We start from the raw sequence: 22,977 nt of genomic DNA, 5'->3' as shown, positions 1-22,977 counted from the left end.
GCTCTATCACTTGCCAGAAGCGGCCGATGGAGGCCCCCTCCCCCGCCGTCTATCCTCCCGAATGTCGCCTCGGATTCACTTCTCCACATGTCCTACCTTCCAGTAACTGGTCGCTTCTCTGTTCAGAGAGTTGTTGCTACTCTCCTCTTCGACCTCCTGTTGAGTTCGTAGGTGTTCAGAATGGTTTGATCCCTATTCAGCTGAATTCCTGAGACCATACGAAATCCAGGTCTCCTACTCCTCTGCCATCTTGCTCCTACCTATCTTGTTTATAAATTTTGATTTTTTCCCCTTAAATTAGTACCATCTGGCAGCTTTACTAATCTTCAGTATAGACAAGCAAGACTATCGGCGATAGAGCATTTTTGTCCCTGCTGTATTTATTCAATGTAATTTAGTCAATGTAATGCATACTGACAGTATGACAAAAGATATGTAAAAAAATTTTGACATTCATCTCCACATTGCATAAACCCTGGAAGCTGAAACTTCCTAGGGAAGGTCTAATTCAGACAGGATGCCCAACAGTTAACAATTTCTGAGGAATGAAGCTCCTATTTTTATACACTGGACCACAGGAAAGTAATACCGAAAACTTGGCAATGCTCTAAGTTCTCATCCTGGCCTTTCCCAAACTGTGTACCGTAGGTAAGTCCTTCAATATTTTGGGGCCTATAATGTACAAAATGAGGAAGTTGAAGACATCATGGGTCCCCAAGTTTCTACTTCAAAGTCCCTTTTAAAAAATTTATTCAAAAACTTTTTAATCTAATTTTAGACTTACAGAAATGTTCAAGAATAGTACAAAGAGTTTCTTATATCTCTCATGCTGCTTCCTTTAATGTTAATATCTTGCATTACCATAGTAAAATTATCAAGAACACAAAGTTAACACTGGTACAGTATTAATTAAACCACAGACCTTATTCAAATTTTACCAATTTCCCATGTTATTTTTCTTCTCTAGGATTCTACAGTGTCCCACATTACATTTAGTTGTTATTCGTACCTATTATACAATCTATGGCAGTTCCTCAGTCTTTCCTTGCCTTTCATGAAGATGACACATTTGAAGAATATTGATCAGTAATTTTGTAGGAGGATGACCCTGAATTTGGGATCGGATGTTTTGTCATGTTTAGATTGAGATTATGCATTCTTTTCAAAAGTACCACAATAATATCATACCCCTCTCAGGGCATCATATCAAGGTTCACAATGTTGATATGTGTTATTCCTGGTGATGTTTACCTTGATCACTTGGTTAAGATGGTGTCTGTTGCGTTTCCCCACAGTAAAGTTATTCTTTCCTTTTGTACTTCTTAAGTATCTTGGGGGACATGCTTGAGACTATGCAAATCTTTTCCTCATCAATCTTTTCCCCTAGTTTTCCCTAATTTTAGTATTCATCAATGGATCTTCTCTACAACAATTATTGCTGTAGTGACTGACTAAGGAATATCCTTTATTTCTCTTATTCCTCCCCATACATATTCGTTAGAATTTTACGAAAGGAAGACCTGTCATGTCTCCTCCATTTATTCATTAATCTGATTATTTATTTATATCAATAAGTTTCCATGAACATTTATTTTATTCTATGAGTTCTATTCCAATGCTCTTTATTTACTCTATTGAAAAGTTGTTCCAGCTTTGAACATTAGGGGCTCTTCCATGTTGGCTCTTGTGTTCTTCTTCCTTCCCTCCCTCCCTTCCTTCCTTCCTTCTTTCCTTTTTAATTTTCTTACACTCTGGGACCAGAAGTTTCAGACTACTCTTATATTTTCCTGCCACAGTTTTGGAATCAAGCATTTCTTTAAGGAGCTCTAGTTCTTTTTTATTGGAGAATGGTGTTTATAAACAAAGATCTGGGATCTAGGTGTGCTCACTGTTACCAGGATGTCATGGCTTCTAGGCCATGTCCACAGACAAAACTAGGAAATAGGTGTTTATGTACTAACCCCATATGAGTTCAAGTGTGTGTATATACCACATCTATTTTTCTATTTATTGATCAAAACCCATGAGTTTATACTGATGCCTCCAATTCAAATCTGACACTACCTGGCTCATTCTAGCCTTCTTCTTTTCCTTATTTATAATTTCTTTTCCCAAAAGTGAGAAAGCTGGCTCTCATTGTATTCACACTATATTTTCTGATTTGTTCAATTTTACCATACACATAAAATAGTTTCAGAATTGCTAAATCATACCGCTATGAAAAACATTTTAAGGACTAGAGTTCATTTTTATCTTTAGCCTGACAGTATCCAATCATGACACTGTTTTCCACAGTTACTTATATCGGTTCTTAATTTCCCCACTCCATTTAGTTTAGATGTGTTACTCATTTGTAATACAGTTAACTTCATTTGTACTACAGCTAGGTTCATTTGTTAGTATTTGTATTCCATTTTTGGTTCTTATCACATCCTGATTAGTTTTAAATGTTTGTTTATTTTGGGCACATATGAATAGTAACAGGATCATTTTTTATTATTTCTTTTTTTTCATTTTTTATTATTCTTGCAAAGGACTCTGTTTATTTTCAATTGTTGACTAATAAGAAATTGTATTTATTAAGTGGCAAGTTTCCCTGTTTATTTTCTGTACTAATTAAAGTCATAGAAAATTGCAAAAAAATATTCCAACATTATTCTGAGTTGATTTAACTTCTGACCAAAATAAAGGAAAAAATTAACAATCAGTTATCTCATATAGTATTGAGAAGTACATAATTTTAATTAAGTTTAAAAAAATTGCAGGGAGCCTGGGTGGCTCAGTTGGTTAAGCAACTGCTTTCGGCCCAGGTCATGATCCTGGAGTCCCGGGATTGAGTCCCACATCAGGCTCCCTGCTTGGCGGGGAGTCTGCTTCTCCCTCTGACCCTCTTCCCTCTCGTGCTCTCTATCTCTCATTCTCTCTCTCTCAAATAAATAAATAAAATCTTTAAAAAAAAATTGCAAATAGTTCCCCTTACTATTTTCATAGATGCAAAGGATAAAACACTGGAATCGATTATTTAAAAGAATGCATCCCCATTTATGATTCAATCCTAAATCACAGAGTTTGGGAACATCAGTAGAAGAGGCCCAATTGCCTGTATCACACCTGACTGACAAAGCCACTCCCTGGGGAGAGATAAAGAAAGGGCCATAGATGTAAACAAGGAGCTGGAGAAACAGGTTATGGGATCATACTCAATCTTCCTATTTGTCAAAGTTATTTAAATCAGATCTTGAAATCATAAACATTGTTTTTTTTCTTCTGACCATAGTTTTAATTCTCAAATTCTAGTATGTGAAATGGAAATCATAATGATTTAAGTTAATGTAATATTTTGTAGTTATACAGAATACTAAATTCTGAAAGTTAGAATTCCTCAGGTTTAGCAATCTAAAAAGATTTTAAAATGAAGTTGATGGGTTTGCTAAAAAAATTTTCTAAGAAAATGATGCATGTGTTATAGTAATTTTTAGCAAAATATGCCTCAAGTAATCTCATTTCAACCTCTCATTTTAGAAAAATATTTTGTGTACTCTCCAGTCTTTATTTGAATTGTACATATTAATAGTCACAATTAATGTGGAAATAATATAAAGAGAAGTACATTATCTTGATTTATAGCTGGAGATTGGTAAGTCTCATTGCCATTTTGGTTGAACTGCACATGTACCCTGGCTCAGAATTTGGAATCTCCCACATAGATTGTATCCTGATTAATACTGAATTGAGATTATCTTTCTATAACTTGTTATTTGGTTAAATTCAAGTGAACCTGAGATGCTGGTTAAAGTTATAGGGTTGTGTTAAACCCAAACCCTGGCATTTTTTTATACCTCAACTGTGAGGATTGTGTGTTATACGGGAGAACATTAGAAGGAGTTGAATATACGTGCAAATAAGAGAATATTTCCACTGAAATTACAAGCCCCACAATTATTCTTGTTTTCTTTGAGATTAGGTAATCTGACTTTTCCTGAAATAGATTTTAAATAAGTAAAATGTCTCACTTTCTAATGTTATATTTTTGGTTCAGAGAGGGGGGAAAAACATTTGTAAAAAATGTAAAAAAAAATAAAAAAAATTTTACTCCCATAAAAAATTGGGAGTACTCCATTAGGGAGTACTCATCCTATTGACCCAAGAGTGGCATTTTATAGTGCCCTCCCTCATTTGGCACACAAAACTAGCCATGATTATAGACGATCGTCTGATAGTAAAACGTCATGATACTACTAATAAGAATGATGATAAATACACTCCTACAAAAGATGAGATACCTCAAGTGTGAGGATTGTGTTATACGGGAGAACATTAGAAGGAGTTGAACTTAAGTGCAAATAAGAGAATATTTCCACTGAAATTACAAGCACCACAATCATTCTTTTTTTCTTTGAGATTAGGTAATCTGACTTTTTCTGAAACAGATTTTAAATAAGTAAAATGTCTCACTTTCTAATGTTATATTTTTGGTTCAGAGAGGGGGAAAATCATTTGTAAACCTAAAAAAACTATCTAATATTTTACTTTTTTGAATTATCATAATTTCTTAAATAATGTCTAAAATATCCATAGTTTGCTTATTGTACTCATAATGAGATTACTAATTCAGAGAGTCATACTCCATGAATATTAGTCTTGACAGTGGGATGCATTTTTTTTCTCCTTTTATTGTTGTAAAGAAATATCACATTCATCATTTTAAGTTTATCGACTAGGATTTTAGTGTTAGGAATTCAGATGTTAAGACCCTTTGGTACTAGTCTTATATTTGGAATAATATCATATTCTCTATTTTCTCACCAAAAGAATGGGAACTCTAAACTTTTAATAACTAATGGAGTCCCTTACATTAACACAGCAACCTATAATTAATTTCTTTTTTTTTAAGATTTTATTTATTTATTTGACAGAGAGAGAGAGGCAGTGAGAGAGGGAACACAAGCAGGGGGAGTGGGAGAGGGAGAAGCAGGCTCCCCGCTGAGGAAGGATCCCGATGTGAGGCTAGATCCCAGGACCCTGGGATCATGACCTGAGCCGAAGGCAGATGCTTAATGACTGAGCCACCCAGGCGCCCCTATAATTAATTTCTAATATAAGAATGTGCCCTGTTTTAGGTCATACCTCATCTCCTATCTGCTGATAATCAGAAGTTCAGTGAATATTTTTTTCCTTTTACAAATGAAGTTAAATAGTTCCCATAATGGATTTCTACCACTTTCTTGAGTGTGATGTTTAATTTGCTGTTGCAAATTTCTCACCCTTAGCCACATTCACACACTCATTTAATGTTTCCATAGAGTTTCTGAGATTTTTGTTCTGGAAAGTATTACTCTGAAGTTGACTCACATCAATTATCTCATGTCTGATTTGAACTCTCAGCAATAAAATTGCTTTAAAAAAGGGGCTGCTTAAAAAAAAAAAAGAAAGAAAGAAAGAAAAGGAGAAAGCTGCTTAGCCCACACTAGTCTTCTCAATACTATTCTTCAATAAAAGGAACTCGGTCTACCTGGGAAGTGGTTGTTGTCAGAGCTGGGGCACAGAGATGTACAGTGTGATCCTGAAACATCTTGAGTTGCCAGTAGGACCATACATAAAAGGAAATGGGGGCATATTGAAAGAACACAGGAGCTAACTCAAAGCTGCCAAATGCTAAAGTTGACACAAATTTAGCAACAAAATAATAATAATAAAAATATTGGATTATAAGAAAGAGAATAAAATAAATATGTGAATCCATATCAATATATGAATGAGTGAATAAATAGTCACATAAATGTGGAAGAAGAATTGGCTCCTCGTTTACAGGAAAATTCCAATTAACAAATGTAGCAGGGATAAACAAAATAGAAATTCATATACACATATACCACAAAATAGTTATGGCAAACATGAATTATCATCCATGGATGCTAAAATTAGTGGGGAAGAGTATGATGAGGAACAGGATCTTTGAATAGCCTTAAAGTAGCCTCACAAGAAACTTGTTAATTACAAAAAGAAGAATTATAACTTTCAAGTGAAAGAAACTGGCTGACACCACATTAGCCATATGATCAAAATTAACATTACCAGCAAGAAGATATATTAACCTCATGTACTTCATGATATGGTGCAAAGAGAAAGGCAAATGATTCCTGTAATATTCTTGTCCAAAATGTATAACATCAATGCAATCATGAGAAAACATAGCACAAATCCAAATTGAACGTCATTCTACATATAACTGGCCTGGAGTCTTCAAAAGTGTCAAGGTTTTGAAAGACATAGGGAGACTGTGGAAATGAGGAACTATCCTAGAAGGAAAGTAAGGAGTATGACAACCAAACAGAGCATCAGATTCAGGATTGGATTCTGAATCAGAAAAAGGGCAATGGTGGGAAAACTTTTAAAATTCATATAAGATCAGTAAATTCCTTAATAGTATTATATCAAAGTTAGTTTTCTCTTCGTGATAGTGTTACAAAGGTTTTTAAGATGTTAATATTAGGGAAAGCTAGGTGAAGAATATATGGGAAGTATTGCATGGAGCACTGGGTGTTATACGAAAACAATGAATCGTGGATCACTACATCAAAAACTAATGATGTATTGTATGGTAACTAACATAATATAATAAAATTAAATTAAATTTAAAAAAAGAATATATGGGAAGTTTCTTTACTGTGTTTGCAGTTTTTTTGTAGGTCTACAGTTATTTCAAAATAAAATGTCAAAAAGACAAAGGTCTGCTTATGCAGGTTCCCTCCCATACTTCTAGAGTTGGGACAAGATATCAAAAGATGCCTTAAGATAGTAAATCAGCTGAGATAATCCTTCCAAGCTTAAGTGATATGAGGAGAACCCCTTAAAAGAGAAAACAAAATCTGGAAATGTATTAATACATTCTTATGCTCTGTTTGTAAAATGCCATGTAGTTGTCCCTTGAACAATGTGGGGACTAGGGTACCCGACAACCAATACAGTTGAAAATCCATGTATAACTTTTGACTTCCCCAACGCTTAACTACTAATAGCCTACTGTTGACTGGAAACCTCCAGTAACAGTAAACAGTTGGTGAACACATACTTTGTAGGTTTATCAGTATTTTACACTGTTTTCTTGCAACAAAGTAAGCTACAGAAAAAAACAATGTTATTAAGAAAATCATGAAGAAGAGAAAATACATGTATGGTGCAATACTATAAAAAAATCCATGTGTAGGGGCACCTGGGTGGCTCAGTCGGTTGAGTGTCTGACTCTTGGTTTCAGCTTGGGTCATGATCTCGGGGTCGAGAGCTCAAGCCCCGTATCAGGTTCCCCGCTCAGTGTGGAGTCTGCTTGTCACTCTCCCTCTGCCCTCCCCCTGCTCTCGCTCTCTCTCACTCTCTCTCTCAAATAAATAAAATCTTAAAAAAAATCCATGTGTAAATGGACCTACACAGTTCAAACCCATGTTGTTCAAGGGTCAAGTGTGTAAGTATACACATATGAATACATAGATAATATAAATACAGATTAGATGATACAAATAGAGATATCAGGGATATTTCTGTTCTCTTTTCATGCAAAAGCAATGAAAAATAAAGAGGTATTCTTTAAAGATAAGCAGTCTTTTACAATCCATATCCATCTTTTATTCAATTTAATAATTATGTAGTTTAGCACAACCCACAAGTAAGAAGAGACATGGCGCTTGTTGGGCCTTTTTGGATTTTGAAGGCAATATTTGCCATATTTGGGTGTGATGCTTTGGTCTGGCTACCCATTTTGAATAAGATTCAGAGTATAAACTACTCTGCAGCAGTTCCAAGTTCAGATGCAAGGTATTTTATATATATATATAATATTATATTATATTTTCAGGCATTATAATTAAATGACAAAATGGTATTCAAAGTGTCTGCGACAAACTCAGGTGTTATATAGAATCTATGGAAAACTACAATATGAAAATCACAACACAAGTTTTGGCATGAGGTCATGCCTTCCCATGCTTAAAAACATTTCCTCTATTTGAAAAGCTGCTGGGCCCTGGTAGAGACTTCACACCTACCATGAAACAGCAAATGTTTATGTGACCCACAGTGCCTACTATGACTTGAGCTTTGTATGATCCATCAAATTATAAAATTAGGTATGCAAAACAGCCTTATATTGAAAAATGAAAATAGGATATAGAAGCCTGAACAAGTCTAGAAGGCACTAGGAAGCTGCATGAGGGGATGGCTCAGACTCCCATGGTACCTGTTCTTACTGCTTTGCTGCCTCTACCTCCACCAACATTTGTAGCCTCGTGGGAAGTTCTCTATAATCAGTTAACAGATGAAGTAGTATGGACCTGTTCTTAGATGAATCTGTTGGTGCAATGGTGCCAGTTAGAAGCGGATTTATAGAATTACAGTCATTCCCAGGGCTAATCTTGATGAAATCTTCCCAGGATTTAGAATAATGTCAGTTGATACATCTGCTTATCTACTTCACATAGGAGAGAAATCCTGAAGCACAAAGCTCCATCAATTTATGGACAGTGCCTAATAATTGGCAGCTCAGAATAGGAAAAACGACACCAGCAGACTTAGAACTAGGAATTTAAAGGGAGAGGTAGATGGATAAACTATCAAAATTATCACAGACTGTGAAGATGTTTGTATCCAAATATATGCCTACTCAGATCACATGGAAATAAACATTTGTGTTACTTCATCAGGTCATGATCCCGATCAATCTACTGTGGGAGAGTCTCTTAATAATTAGGTAGAAGAAATTTCCCATTCTTTGGATTTCACTTTCCCAACCATTCTCCTGCTCTCACAATGCACACAATAGGCCAATATCATGAACTTCCTATTCCAAGGCTGATTTGCCACCAGCACTGGCGAGTGCTCACCTGCCAATAGCAGAAGCCAATGTCCTGCCCCCAATAAGCCACCTCCCTGATGAGACGAGGACACCAGCACCATGTGGTGACAAGCTGATTTTCATCATGGCGGAGGGAGCAATTTTTCCTCTACGGAATAGAAATAGATTCTAGATAAGGACTGTCTTCCCTGCCTAGGCCACCACAGGCTTTCAGAATGACTTCCTCATCACCATACGACACCCAGCATTTCTTCTGATTAAAACAAAAACAAAACAAACAAACAAAAACCCTCATATTGTAATGAAGATAGTATGGCAATAGACTGCCTCTGGCAAAATTCCTAAGTTTTAGGGTGTATCCCATCATCCAGACACAGATAGCTTGATAGAACAGTATAACAGCTGCTGAAGACTCTGTTATAGTACCAATGGGGAGATAATACACTGAAACTAGAATGCTGTCTTTTGAGATAGACTACATGCCTTAAAACAGCAACCAATATGGGGCGCCTGGGTGGCTCAGTCATTAGACGTCTGCCTTCAGCTCAGGCCATGATCCCAGGGTCCTGGGATCGAGCCCCGCATCGGGCTCTCTGCTCGGCGGGAAGCCTGCTTCTCCCTCTCCATTCCCCCTGCTTGTGTTCTCTCTCTCGCTGTGCCTCTCTCTGTCAAATAAATAAATAAATCTTAAAAAAAAAAAACAGCAACCAATATGTGGTGCCATCTTTTTCAACATTAGAATGCATGTGTTCAAGAAAGGAGGGGCACAGGGTGAGAATGACTCCCCTAACTTTTTCACCTAATAACCCACTTGAGGAATTTCTACTTCCTACCCTTGCAGCTGTTAACTCAGTAGATTTTAGGTTTTAATGCCCAAGAAAGAATGTTCCACTAAGAAGCACAATCAAATTCGGTAAGTTGGCAGCTAAAGCTACTTCTCATCCAGTATAGTCTCTGATGCTGTGCTGCTGAAGAAAAATGACAGGTAATGGTGCTACATTGGGCAAGGTGATTAGATTACTCCAAGCCAATTGAAGCAATAAGGTGTGTAGCTGGAACCAAAGGAATTCATGAAGATTCTTAATAGTTCTTTACCCAAAAGATCACCATATACTCAGATTATGTGGAAATAAACATTTGGGTCATCCTTTCAAATAATGAAACTCATTCAGCAAGGTGCTGAAAGCAATTGAATAAAAATTGGAATAGGTTGTGAAAGAAGAAAGATATAATTATCAACCCAAGCCTAATGGCTTCTAATCCATAGAAGTAGGCCTGTATCAGCTAGGCTTTACATTGCTTTTTCTCCATCAATTACTTGATATTAAGAACACTGATAGGGTTAATAGTTTAAGTTTTAGGTGACAGAATTATGAAACTGAGACACATTATGGTTATATAATAACTGATAGGACTTGTATGACCTCTGAGTTCAGACAAAGCTTTCCATTTGGTTAGAAGGAAAAAGTGGGTATGTCAAAGGTATGACAGATTATGCTGGAATACTGTCCATTTGTCCTTACAAGTTTACTCTCCATCCTGCTCTGTGCCCTTAGGATGCTAATCCCTATGCGCCACATAAACTGGGCCAATCCCTATGGGCCACACTGACTTCTGATTGGTTTGGGGCAGTAAGAGGCAGAAGATCAGATGGAATCAGAAGGAATCAGAAGGAATCAAAATCAACTCTATCTTTACTGGGCAGTCAATAATCAATACCATAAACCACAGCTCCTGTTAGCTGTTTCCTGCAGCTACTGGCCTAATCAGTTTCTGATAATTTCTAGCTCTATTTGCATCTTTGGGTCTAGTGAAGGTAATGGCTTCCACTCAACTGTTTCTTGAATGAGGATTCTTCCTAATTCCACCCACATATTTATAAGAAGTTATTTTATTAAAATATCCTCAATCACTCATCTATGGATATCATCTGTTTTCTTAAAGAGAAACCCAACTGATTCTGTAATGTATGTTACAGGTATATCTTTAATTGGGTAATTTCTTAGTATTTTTACTGGTATTGATGCACTTGTATTTAAATATTCTTAACGTACTTGCATCAAACATCATTTTCCTTGTAATTTCAACTTTTGTTTTAATGCTTAGAAAGCTATTTTATCCTGATGTCATTTTTTTGAAAGGTTTATTCATTCATTATGAGAGGGAGAGAGAGAGAGAGAACAGGCAGGAGGGGCAGAGAGAGAGAGAGAGGGCGAGAGAATCTCAAGCAGACTCTATTCTGAGCACAGCCCCACATGGGGCCTGATCTCAAAACCATGAAATTATGACCTGAGACAAAATCAAGAGTGGGTTGCTTAACCAATTGTGACACCCAGCTGTCCCCATTTAATGTTGGTTAGATATTCATCTGTGGGGCACCTGGGTAGCTCAGGCGGTTAAGCATCTGCCTTCGGCTCAGGTCTTGATCCCAGAGTCCTGGGATTGAGCCCCATGTTGGGCTTCCTGCTCAGCGAGGAGCCTGCCTCTCCCTCTCCCTCTGCCCCACCCCTTACTCATGTTCTTTCTCTCAGTCTCTCTCTCTCAAATAAATAAAATCTTTAATAAATAAATAAGTAAATATTCATCTGTATTCCTTTTAGTACAGTTATAGTTTTATTTCACAATAAATATTTAATCCAATTGAAAAAAAACTATATAAAGTAAAAATAGTAAGGCAGAAAACTGATTTTCTTTCTTTTATCTTCCAAATGGATCCAGTTACTTATCAAATATTTCAGCAGTTACCATTTATCAAATTATTATGTTTTGGGATGTATTCCTTGTTTTTTCATAGGGTTATTGGAAGAATCAAGTACCCAATCAAGATTTAAGAAATCTTAAAGAAATAAAAAATATTACTCAAAAATGTTTAACTCATTAATTAGATAGGAGATTGGCCCCCCAAATACTATATGATCTATTTCCCTTTTTGAAGCAAGTGAATATCTAAATGACCCAACTCAAATAATTATCTATTTATTTAACTTAGCAATTTTGTTCAAATTTCACAAGGGTGGAACCACTTGGGTTTTCATTTTGCATACCAGATTTATGATCTCTAGAATAATCGAATACTGTTTTATGACCTAAAAACATAAATATAAGTAGCACATGGTCATTGAAAGATTGAAGAAAATACATAGTCTGCAGATTAGGTTGGTTCAAAATTAAGCTTCAGGTAGAATTTAAATCAGAAGCAAAATTATAAAGCAGAGTGGGATATGGAATGGAAACTGAAATATTTACTTACATTCCAAATGGTAGTTTTACCATACAATCATCAATAAGATCTTACTCTGTACAGTAGGAAAAAGTCTAGGGAGGTGATGGCGGAACTTCTCAACACAATTTCTCTATGCAAAGAAGTATGTGTGAGGCAATCAAAACCTGGTAACAAATCCAGAGGGTGGTTGAGTAAATTTTAGGAATTACTAAAACTAAAATTACGTGAGTAGCAAAGTATGGATTGAGAAATAAGAAAATTGTCTGGGGTACATGTCACTGATATGTCTACACAACATAATAACTTCTTTTCTCTATTGGTTGACTGTTTTTTGGTTTTGACTTTTGTCTTCTTTTTTGGTATAAAGTGTAGCACTATAAGAAAACTTATTTATCTGTAGAATCTCACTTATTGAATAAAGAATACATTTTTTTCCAGCAAAATGTATTCAGACCCCAAATCCCTCAAATTCTAAAAGATGGTTTCATAGAAGCTGCCACTATGCTGATTGTGTTTTATTTTTTAAGAAGACATCAGTATACTTGAAATTTATCCAGGTGGAGGTAGAATACATACAAAGAAATTTCACTTGTAGATCATAGGGGTGATTGAAATTTCATCAGCAAAATAAAACTTTGGGAAAATATTAATTTTAGAAAATGATCTGTGAATCCTTTTGTATTTGGAAAATAACAAATATGTTAGAATAAATTGATAACTCTTTTCTTTGGCAAATTTTATTCTTATAGTCTCAGGAAAAGTTGAAAACCTAAGGGAATAAAACCCTTTAATTTCTGTAAACATATGTACTAAGGTTTTGCTATGATAATACCGTATAGCAAAAACCCTACTATGGTGGTTTACAATATTAGACATGGATTTCACATTCATATGTCTACTGGCTGGGCTACCATTCAATTTATTTTGTCTGAGCTTAAATAGGCTGAATGACATTATGAGCTTTGGATTTAGATCAGGTCTACTTCACATACAGTCATTCCAGGATCCAATCTAAGAGAGTAATGGATACATGGGGTGTGCTTGTCTACTGTCTCAGCTCAGAACTGGCACACTATCACTGATGTTCATATCCACTGGCCACAGCCAGTCACATGGCCAAATTCTAAGCCCATGAGGACAACTTCCATGGAAAGAAGGCAGTGAATATTTGATGAACCGTAATCTAAGCTACCGCAATGTGGATGAGCTAGTTCAAATTCACTACTAGAGGAAGATAAAATGATAGATTCTGCATTAGTGACCAACATTCAGTAAATCTGAGAGGAAATGACACCGTTGGATACTTGGTCTAATCAAGGACTTACACTATGTTTGGGTACAGAAAACAGCATCATACTATATAGTAATCTCTTTGTTTGCCAAAAGGTCTTGGAAATTTAAAGTGAAATTTATGATAGTAGAATCAGAGTAAAAATAGTGCACAATGTTCTTAATTAAGAGATGGTTTGGCAAACTTTTCATTGTCAAAATGCAAATGAATAAAATTGCGGAGGCTATCAATCTAAAACTTTTTCATCAAATTATTTTCCTAAAAATGTCATCTACATTATATTTGTTAATTCAAATGTACTTAACTACATAACTTCTCTAACTTATAAATGCAGTAACATAACCTATTTTTATTTCTCATTATAGATCAAATGTTTGGCCCTTCTGCATGGTTCAGGTACAATCCTTTTTTTCCCTGGCATTAGGACAATGTGGTTTAATATGATTCAAGGTAAAATGATGATTCCAAATATAGAAAAACAATGTTAAAATTGTTTACTAACTTCTATATTTGTAATTCTTTAAATTTTAATCCCCTCCAAAAAATCATTAAAATATCATTTTCTATTTGGTAAAATGCTAAACCACTTTCTATAGCATGCTACTTGATTTTATTAATTGATACAGTCTCATTGAATGGATTTTATACTTATTCCACCTTCAATATCCAACTAATATGCCACTTTCTCCCTGAAGCTTTTTCCAGATACAATGACCTACATTGATCTCACCTGCCTCCGACATCTTTTGTTTTTGTAAATGCTGTTACTGTTCTTTGATGCTTATGTGCATATATGTTATTCTCTCTCTGAAGTAGAAAAGCTTTGATTATCTTATTCCCAACTTACTGGCAAAGCAATAACCATTATTTATTATTCAAATGTCTCATCATTCTGGGGCGACTGGCCTTAGCTAGGCAGTTGACCCATGGGGTCTGTGATTCAGTTGCAAGCTGACAGCCCCTGGGGACTAAAGTCAACTCAAAGGCCACCTCAGTCAAGAGTCTGGTGGTTGATGCTTGCTATGAGCTAGGATAGTACTGGGAGTTCTCAGCCAGAACTCCTACACATGGTTTCTTCATGTGGTTGGGACTTTGACACAGCATGGCAGCTGGATTCGAAGGGTGGATGTCTCATGAGAGAGAAAGGCAGATGGAAACTGTGTTACATTTCTGAACTAGTCTCAGAAGTCACACACTGAGATCTCATTTTAAAATGACATTCTAAACTCATCTGCCTGCACTAGACTCCTCATACCCACTCCGTGTTCCACTATCAAAAAAGGCTAGGCAAAAAAAGATTTTTTTAAATTTAATAGACAAATGAAGCCAGTGTTTTGATTCTGTTAATTACAGTTGCCTAAGGCTTATATTACTCTTTCAATGTCTATAATTTTCCATAGTTAACTTTTTAATTAATAAATATATATTATCAAATGAAACTTAATTGGGTATTTTACTTCACCTAGATTTAATAATTTAGAAAAGGTTGGAAAAAGCAAGGTTAAATCCCATTATGAAGTGGATATCAGACACATAATTAACAAGGCTGTATAGAATTTGTCAGGATATAGCAGAAAGCTGTACTCTGAATTATGCCTGGGAATAAAATTTAATATTCAGAATAACCAAATTCACCGGGAAAAACTAAGGACTTATTTTTGTTTTATTGCAGTTCAAGTTGTTAACTGGTTTTCAGGTATAAGTAGACTTATTTCGGTTTAGATCACTTATTGATATAATATACTTTCCATCATGTTTGAAGTCTTCACTTGCAGTGGTGTACATGTTCACGTCCCTAGGATCCTGGTTAAGAGAGTGAGTGGAGACTGAAGTTCAGTCTGTGCTCTGTTTGCCAAGTCATATACTTTGGCACCAGGCTGTACGGAATACATTTGGGAGGTGCTCTCTGAAATTTGCACAAAAATGATGCCATATGGGCTAGTTAAGTCCCTGATGATGAGACATGATGTTACAGGAATTTCCTTCAAAGAAAATTGTGTAATAGAAAAGTTATTACTATCTTGGTATAAAAAACAGATGTAGTTTGAATCTTAGCTCTGTCACTTAAGGTACTGTGACTTTGAGAAGGTGATGCACCTTCAGTTTCCTCACATGGAAAATGGAAATATCCATTCCTATCTTGCAGAGTTGATATGACAAATGGAGCTAATAATCCATGAGAAGCATGAAACACAGTGTCTAATAGGGTAGGGATTAATTAAATAGTATCCATAATATATTCTAAGAAGAGTGTTGTCATAAACTTTTAATCCTTGGTTCTGTGTTGGTTTTTTGATAGATACAGAGCTCTGCAATTCTATTTTGGGTATGTAGTTATATAACTCACTGGTTAAAGCCACTGAAGGAATAATAAAGGAAAGCAGTATAATTCAATTCAGGAAAAACACTCCTAAACGAAATACTAAGCATTTGTGTAAGAATTGGTCAGTTTGGGTTTTCAAAAATTTTCACATTTTCAAAATTAGTTTCCTAATTTTCTATGTAGTTCTCAAAATCTAGCCTGGCACAGAAAGAATTGTTTGTGTAAAATCACATCCTGTGATATCTTCCTGTAGGCAAGAGCCTTCACCCGCTGGAAGGATCCAGTTAGGTCCTGGCTCTGCCCCACCTCTTGTTGAGCCACATCCTGCTACAAATGCAACAGTCATCAGAACTGATAAAACTCAGGGTTAAAAATAAAGATGAACTTAAATAACAGCACATATAAGATGTATGCTTCCACTATATACAGGTAAAAAAAAAAAAAAAAGACAAACCCAAATATGTGCTTAGAACAAAAATCTGACTGAATCATTGCCTCTTTTAATGGTGTACCTCTAATGATCCCTATTGTCTTAAATCTTAAATAATTAATTAGAACTGTTTCACAGTGGAAAATGACATGGCTACCTGTTTCTTAATAAACATGAAGTGATTTAAAATATTTCTCAGGCAAATTACAAATATGTTTCATAGATGACTACAATTTTAATAACTGCACAATGCAACCCACAGCATTTAAAGTCCTTACCAAAGTCTACAAGACAAAGCCTTATCTCTCCTAGCTCCTCTTGTATGATTGTTTCCCTTGCTCATTATGCTCTAATCATGCCAATATTTCAGGTCTTCAAAAATGTGTAGCCTTAGGACCTTTGTACAAACTGGTTCTTCTAATGCTCTTCCTCCTACACTTTGCCCATATCATGTCTCAGCTTAAATTTCCATTCATGAAGACACCTTTCCTGACTATCCACTAGATTAACTATCTTGTAACTCTCATTGCAAATATAAATCATTTATTTATTCTTCTGATTATCTGAGTTTTTCTATGACTCTTTCCATTAGACTATAAAGCCATATTTGTTACCTTCATTTGTGCCAACCAAATAGGAGGTTCCAAACTATTTATTAAATGAATAAATAAGAAGATACAATGCTCTGGAGAGTTTGAGTATTTCCAAATTAATACAAATGAGGGTCTGGAGAAAATCTTTACAAATAAATATGCATTCATATGGAAAAAACATGAAATAGAGTTAAAAAATAATGAAGCATGATCTCAAAAGAAAAAAATAAACACCATGCAACCAATTATTGTATATACATGGCTTCCCATTACATCATTGCTTAAAATAATAAAAATAAAAATTTACTTAAATGGCTAACATAATCTGTAAAATATTTAAGGCAAAGAATCATGCTGTGCCATTAAGAATAGATGTAGATTTAGGTTTATTACCAAAGAGGGTTGTTTAATTTATACCTATAACTGAAAATCAAGAGTATAACCTTTATACCTCATATAATTCCATAGCAAAGGGTGGAGGCAGGGGTAACAAAAACTTAACAGAAAACATGTTTGAACAATGGAATTACAGGTGATTTTTCATTTTTAACTGATTTTTGCTTGCTTACATTTTCTAGAATTTTCTATGAATTTTGGATAAAAGAAAGAGAGAGAAGGAGATTGATTTTAGCTATGGATGCCTTTGGCACATCTTTTTTTTTTTTTTGCTCCCCTGTTTTTCTGTGCAATTCAACCTCTTTAGATGTGTCTTTTCTCACCAGGGATTTTAACAAGCATACTGAGGCATGGTGTTTACCCTCAAGGATCTCACAACCATATTTTTTTAAAGATTTTATTTTTATTTATTTGGGAGAGAGAGAAACAACACGAGTGGGGGGAGGAGCAGAAGGGGAGGGAGAAGCAGACAGACTCTCCTCTGAGCTCAGAGCTCAACATAGGGCTCAATCCCATGACCCTGAGATCACGACTCAACCAACTGAGCCACCCAGATGCCCCAAGGATCTCACAACCATATTAAAAACAAAGGTTTATAAAGGAATTTTGATGCATATGATAAATCTAAGATACATGATACAGAGGCAGTGGGAGAAAGAAATCTCTATGGAGAACGGTTCTCAATTCCTCAGTAACTTCCCCCTTTCTCTACTTCCTTTCCTCCACTGGTGACTGCGTTTTCAGGGGGAAGGGTGGAGCTTATGTGACTTTTTCAGGGAGAAAAGTAGGTCTTCTGATCACTGGATGATGTAGTTTATACAGATATGAGACTACATTCCTACAAGTGACCAGCTGGTATAACTCAAAGACTTTGCCTTTTTCTTACCAATACATCAAATTTACCACCACAGACCTCAAACACTTCTTTTTATAGTCCAGACTCCTCTGTGTTCCTATTATGGCTCCTCTTGGCTTTGCTCAGGTGGATTCTTTTGTAACTTTCAACCCAGAGTTATCTTACTATTTAATGGGCCCCCTTAGCAAGTTCTCCATTAAGATACCAGTTACTTCTGGATCATTGCCACTTAGAAACCAAGGGTAGCTGAGAAAGCTGAACCCCACACCTCCTCCTTAGCACTAACACATTTGATTTAATGAAACAGAGCCCCTGGGCAGCTTTTCAAGGAAGCCACTTTCCAGACTTCCAAACGGGAAGGCAGGTAAACCCTCATTTTATCAGATATGCCTCTCCCACTCCAGTTTTTACAGTTTATATCATAAGCTCTAAAATGTGAATATTTTTTTAATTAAAATAAATTATAGATCACAACAAAGACATTTAAGTGGAAATAATCTTGTCCTTAATATAAACGTTCTTAGTTCAAGTACTGAGCTAATTATCGTCCTTTGCTGTGAGATAGGAAAGAGAAGGTTGCTGTACACAATAAGCAGAGTCCAAAAATTTGAAGATGTAGAATTGCATTATTGTGAAATTAATGAAATCACTATGGTAAGCCTGTACAGTTAGTTGACCTGGTATTCTGAAGGTCCTTCATAATCCAAATCCATTTTTGTTCTAGCTGCAGTTTAGCACGACTAGATGGGAATTTTTGTTTTCTTTAGAAAAGTTGGCTGACATCTTTATTGCTTGTTTGGGGGTAGGGGTAGGGGCTGCTCAAGATCTCTTGGTGGATAATTCACTTCCTTTTCAGGCTTCCATTACAGGCTTCTGGTTGCGCAGGATGGTGCTGGGTCTGCCTATGTGGCCATGTGTAAATCTCGTGGTAGTTGTTCTTGCAGATCATGTGCCCGATGCTGCTGAGGGTGGCCTCGGTGTTCTTGTTGATGGCCACCCATAGGAGGTGGCAGGCTTGCTGGCCCTGTTTCATGACTGACATGGCACCTTTGTGGTCCTCTGCCAGCCCGCTGCAGAAGAAATTGCGGGCCTTCAGATAACTGGGTTGGTGGTGTACATTTGCTTGCTCCTCTTGTTCAGGAAACTGGAGCAGTTCTGTGCGACCATCCATTATAGATGCGCAGAAGTGGCCAGAGCTCTTCTGGCTGTGGCGGCTGGAGGTGGAATGAGAATATTGATGGGAATATTTATGAGCCTTGTGGCTATCTGTAATTTGCAGAACAGGATCAATAGTCCCAAGAATCTTCCGGTCGGTTAGCACGTAAGTAGGACTGCCAGATAAAATATAGGATGCCCCATCAAATTTGAATTTCAAATAAATAATGGATCCATTTTGTTTTATATGTTCCAAATATTTCATGGACATATTTATACTAAATAGTTCTTTGCTGTGTATCTGAAATTTAAATTTAACAGGTGATCCTGTGTTTTTTAGTGTTAAATCTGGCAACCTGTACCCAATTCATTAGCTCTGTCAAGGAAATTGAGCCTGGAGAATTCTGGAGATCTCTCTTTGACAAGACAGATTTGCCTGCCTTATTCCCCTTCTCACATCCTACCCCCCAAAATAAGAACATTAGCCTGTTTCCAACCCTCGTTCTCAGAGCTGGCAGGTGATTGGAAGCAATGACAATATAGCCTAATCTAAGTTCCTGCTATGAAAGTTACAGCAGAGTTTTACAGTATAAGCAATCTGGTGATCCCAGAAGCATGGAGAACAAAGGTTACTGCTAAAGAAAATACTTTATTTAAAATTAAAGTGAAGCATGTGCCATTTCATTTTATTGTGATTATGTTCCTTATATATCCTTTCATTCTAAAAAGAAAAGGGCAAAAGTCTCTTCAAGTCATTTAGCAGTTTAATATCAAGATATTTTTTAATCTTCTAAAATGTAATCTTAACTGCAGGACATGTGATAGCCACAAAGCCTGCAAATCATATCTATTTCAGAAAACTGAATTTGCGCATGCAAACTTGAAATGGGCTCACTAGCCTTGCAGTAATCAAAAGACTACTCCATATATCAACTCACCAGCACCCGCTTTCCCACACACCCAGTATAGTTCCTTTTGTTCTTTAAGATGCATTTAAATCTTTGGTCTAACTTTCTCCTTGAAGATCCACTTATAATAAATTATGCTTGAAATTTTATCCAGTTCTTGGCCACATCACATGAAATGCTAGTCTTCTCACAGGACTTAGACCTTTTTTTTTTTTAATTAAGATGTTTCCTAAGAATAAGCAAAGGATACCTATGTCATCTCCTGCTTCTCTCTCCTTCCAATCTTCCCATAATTCTCAGGAATGGAAATTGGCTTTCCCTTTTAATTCTCGTAAGCTATGATTTCCTTCTGTGGGAGAAATAGTCTTGATGTCATAGACAATGGGTATCTTGTCTACATTGTAGATCAAACTATGACATGGGCTTTCACTATTTGATCCTAGATATCCTAAAAAGGAGAGGGAAAAAGGAAAAGAATTTGGAAAATCTACCCAAGAACAATAATGCCACTCTTTATATTTTTAAATATTTTTCTATATAGCCTTTCCTTAATAAGCCCTATTTCTTTCTTTTATAAATCTTCACTTTCTCCAGATGTAATGGATGTCTCAGGCAGAAAAGGGCCAAGGTTATAAGTTCACAAAGGCAAGTAAGAAAATCACATTAATGATTTTAAAATGTCACTGCTGTTATATCATCAAGGAAGAAAAAAAATTTTTAATATTTAAAAAGCTATTTTAAAAGCTTTAAGGAGACAACAGACTTCCTAACTGTCAGTTGTGTATCCATGTTCCCTGCCTTGAACACTCTGTGGACTTAGAAATAAATGTATTCTCAAACCTCCTTTTAGAACTTAACCGCTTAGAAGTAGGACTTCTGTGTTCAATAACGTAAACAATTTTTAAAGCAAACACAATATATAATATATATCCCTATTAAGGCTACCTTGAGAATTTGTGGCCTCATTCTGATGAAAAAGAGTCAAAGTTATAACCAAAAGAAAATAAAACACCTAGAGAGGAAAAAGATAGAAGTTAAAGTTTAACAGTGTTTCACTGAACAGCTGTACTAATTCTGAAACTTTTCTCAATATATTCAAATGAGAACCTCATTAACAAGGCAGAGAATGCTGGGAAGATAAGAAGATCTTAAAACAATTTCGAGAAACAATATACAATTAGCTGCCATATGTGTTTCTTCTGTATGAGTGATACACAATACATAATGAGGTAAGGGCTGCAAACATTTCACAGACTTTTTATTTTTACCATGAAAGTCTTCCAGACATTTTAAGAGATGTTAAAATTAGTTTGGAAAACTATCTACTTCTTCTCTTAAAAGTTTTAGTTGTTAGCTTTGACAAAGAATATTCCTTCATTGCTAGGCATCAAAGCATCTACTACTAGTCATGATGAATTACTATCACATCTGTTGTCCCTTTTTAGGTTCAAGCAAAGGAAAAGAATGACACATTCTAATTGGCAATCAGGTTTAACTCAAGTATTTCAAATTTGTCGCTAGATGAATTTTTACTACAAGTATGCTTTTGCAAGGAGACTAATGCTGTGCTTTATCCACTCCACAAGTTGTTTCTAGGCATTCACTCATTCAAATAAATATATATTAAGTGTTACTGTGAGCCAGGTATTTACATTTTACATTATAGAACAAGTATACGTTATAGAACTGTACAGTTGTTGACCTGGTATTCTGAAGGTCCTTCATAATCCAAATCCATTTTTGTTCTAGCTGCAGTTTAGCACGACTAGATGGCAATTATTTTTAAACACATATGGAAGAAACAGTAAACATTCCCTGCTATTCATGGAGCTCACATTCCACTAGGGGGAACAGATAAACTGACAAGTACATAAACTCTCTGAGAAAATTAAGGAAGTAAGGGAGATAATCTTGTTGGTGGTTGGCAAGGTGGATGCTGAGAGCAATTTAAAATATGATGGAAAAGAAAGGCTGCATCAAAAGGAATGAGATCTTGCCATTTGCAACGACGTGGATGGAACTGGAGGGTGTTATGCTGAGTGAAATAAGTCAATCAGAGAAAGACATGTATCACATGACCTCACTGATATGAGGAATTCTTAATCTCAGGAAACAAACTGAGTGTTACTGGAGTGGTTGGGGGTGGGAGGGATGGGATGGCTGGGTGATAGACATTGGGGAGGGTATGTGCTACGGTGAGCGCTGTGAATTGTGCAAGACTGTTGAATCACAGATCTGTACTTCTGAAACAAATAACGCAACATATTTTAAGAAAAAAGGAAAAGAAGAAGATAACAGGAGAGGAAGAAAAGGGGAGTATGTCAGAGGGGGAGACGAACCATGAGAGATGATGGACTCTGAAAAACTGAGGGTTCTAGAGGGTAGGGGGGTGGGGGGATGGGTTAGCCTGGTGATGGGTATTGAGGAGGGCACGTTTTGCATGGTGCACTGGGTGTTATGAACAAACAATGAATCATGGAACACTGCATCAAAAACTAATGATGTAATATATGGTGATTAACATAACAATAAAAAAAATAAAAAAAAAAAAGAAAGGCTGCACTGACAAAATGACTTTTTTTAATCAAAGTATAGTTGACATATAATATTATATTAGGTTTGGGTGTACAACATAGTGACTCAACATTTATATACATTATGAAGTGATCACCACAACGAGTTTAATTACCATCTGTCACCATGCAAAGACTAGTAGTATGTGAGGGCACAATCCACATAGATATCTGAGGAAAGAACGTATGGGACAGATAACATAGAATGAGCAAAATCTGTGAGATGCTGTGCATCCAATGTTGGAGAGGAGGTAAAAAACTGGAATTCTGGTACCTTGTGGTTGTAAGTGTTATAATCACTTTGGCGAAAGTCTTGTATTTCCTTATAAAGTTCAATATATAACTGCTCTGTAACCCAGCAATTCAAATCCTAGATGTAGATGA

The 22,977-nt window shown here is 35.9% G+C and overlaps 1 pseudogene; it reads right to left on the bottom strand.

Moving 5' to 3' along the window:
• LOC112821530 (proteasome maturation protein-like) overlaps positions 1-14,102 on the bottom strand; it is a 28,208-nt pseudogene extending 14,106 nt beyond the window's left edge.
• Between the last annotated feature and the right edge of the window lie 8,875 nt (positions 14,103-22,977).

This window comes from Callorhinus ursinus, unplaced genomic scaffold (genome assembly GCF_003265705.2).
Source record: "Callorhinus ursinus isolate GAN/ISIS: 27379988/994484 unplaced genomic scaffold, GSC_fseal_2.0 scaffold10, whole genome shotgun sequence".
NCBI classification, from domain to species: Eukaryota; Metazoa; Chordata; class Mammalia; order Carnivora; family Otariidae; genus Callorhinus; species Callorhinus ursinus.
Note: the sequence above shows the minus strand (reverse complement) of the source record. Positions and strands in the feature narration are given on the sequence as shown.